The sequence below is a fragment of the Chinchilla lanigera genome, unplaced genomic scaffold (assembly GCF_000276665.1).
Source record: "Chinchilla lanigera isolate Chin_1 unplaced genomic scaffold, ChiLan1.0 scaffold00021, whole genome shotgun sequence".
In the NCBI taxonomy this organism is placed as follows: domain Eukaryota; kingdom Metazoa; phylum Chordata; class Mammalia; order Rodentia; family Chinchillidae; genus Chinchilla; species Chinchilla lanigera.
Genome location: NW_004955422.1, coordinates 19778900 through 19781260, shown reverse-complemented (window position 1 = coordinate 19781260; position 2361 = coordinate 19778900).

Here is a 2361-nt window from a genome sequence, read left to right as displayed (position 1 = left end):
GTCTGTCCAAGAGAGGGACAGAAGGGGGGCCCGAGTGGGTTACCCCAAGACTCTGTCTTTTCTAGGGACTTTTATAGAGCAAAACCACGAGGTGAGGTGGGTCCAAGGTAAGGAAAAAATGGATAAAACTATGGTCAACCAATAAGAATTGCTCAAGTAAAATTGATTAAGTTGGGATCAAATGGGGAAGCCAGTCACCTAGCAAGCGGGCATGAACACAGAACAGGGGCTTTTCCTGTGAGGGGTTGGGTCTGGGACTCTTCAAGGTGATGCTACCTATTTAGAATATCAATCCTGGTGTCCATCCATCCCTAGGGAGGTATGTGGGTGCATTTGTTTAATCTTTTGTCTTGTGGTCTGGCCCACAGCAGATGTGTATTTTATCTTGTCTTTCATGTTGGCTCCTTCGAGGGCCTGTCTGCCTATAATATTTCTGTCTAACTCAGCTGCCTGTGATACCACCATGCCTGGCCATCCCAGTATTTTTAACCTGTATATCTCAACGTCATCTATAGAATGCAATTCTCAATGTTTTTCAAAATTTGCTCCTTTTATGAGGGGTAGGTAGGTGTTAGGGGCAGGATCTCACTGTATGGTCCAGGCTGACCTCAAACTCTTTTTTTTTTTTTTTTTTGTCTTTTTGAGAAAGGGTATCAATATGCAGCTCGGGCTGGATTTGAGCTCACTTTGTAGCTCAGGCTGGTCTCACACTTGCAGCGATCCTCCTGCCTCAGCCTCCAGAGTGCTGGGATTACAGGCGTGCGCCACCATTCCCAGCTTGACCTCAAACTCTTGATCCTTGGCCTTATAGGAGTTTAGGATCCACCATGCCAGGTTTATAAAATCACCATGCTGGCTTTATAAAATTATCTTGTTTTTTAAAATTGGAGGACTGGAATTGGATCAAGACTTCAAACTGAATCACTCATTTACAGGAAGTGCAAAGGAGGCAGACTAAATCGCAGGGACATGAAAGGCAAAATCCAGAATGTGGAAAATTCCAAGCAGAGACAGCTTGGACTCTTCAGCAAGAGTTTTAGGAAGCAGAGGCATGATGGCAGCATGGTGGCACATGGCTGTAATCTCAACACTCCAGAGGCTGAGGCAAGAAGATTGCTGTGAAGCCAGGCGTGGTGGCGCATGCCTGTAATCCCAGCACTCGGGAGGCTGAGTCAGGAAGATCATTGCAAGTTTGAGACCAGCCCTTCACTTTGGGCTACCAAGTGAGCTCAAGGCCAGCCTGAACTGCATAACCAGACCCTGTCTCAAAAAACATAAAAAAAAAAAAAAAAGAAGATTGCTGTGAGTTCAAGACCAACCTGGGCTATAAGAGCTCAAGGCCAGCCTAAACTCCATAGTAATACCCTGTCTTTAAAAAAAAAGTGTTGGGGTTGGGGATTTAGCTCAGTGCCGCAGCGCCTGCCTGGCCAGTGTGAGGTCCTGAGTTCCATTCCCAGTACCAAAAAAAAAAAAAAAAAAAAGGAGGAATTAAAAAAAAGTGTTTGGGAGGCTTCAGCCTGGTAGAGAGGCACATGGCTATAGTTCTAGATACTTGGGAGGCTCAGGCCACAGGATCACAAATTAGAGGCCAGTTTGAGACATTTAGCTAGGCTCTGTCTCCAAACAGCCAGGCTCATCAGGCATGGTGGCCCATGCCTATAATCTCAGCACTTGGGAGGCTGAGACAGGAGGATCACCTTGAGTTTGAGGCCTGCATGCGCTACATAGTGTATTCAAGACCAGCGTAAAGTACATAGTAATATACTATCTAAACAATCAAACAAAACTTCCTTCAGTTTTAAAATAACCCTTATGCAACATCAAGCAGAAACACCAAAATGGCACCCAGGATTTGGAGACAGGTTTATTTATGTCGATGGGCTCTGATCAGGATCATTCCTAGAGTATCGGGCCCTGATCTCTGGTGGTCTGGGGCTTTTTTATGGTGCACAAGCAGGAGGTACAAAGGTGAGACAGAACAGCCTGGCAGTTCTTCTGATTAGCTAGCAGGGTGAGATCATCGGTTACAAGGGTAGATTAATGATCATCAGTTTATGAAGCTTGGTACAGTGGTACAACCAGGCATCCTGTATGTTCAGTTATACTCTTATGGTTACAGGGGTCAGAAAGTAATTACAAAGCCATGAAGCTGTTACAGAGCTGGGAACTTTCAAAAGAATAAAGTTTTAAAAAGAACAAATTCTCTTGTACAGTTTTTCCCTTTCACTTATACCAATATGGCATATTATGGGGTAGTATATTCCATTCTTCATGGAACTGGAGGTTTATTTTATTTTATTTTATTTTTGTCTTTTTGTTTTGTTTTGTTTGTTTGTTTGTTTGTTTCCGGTACTGGGAATC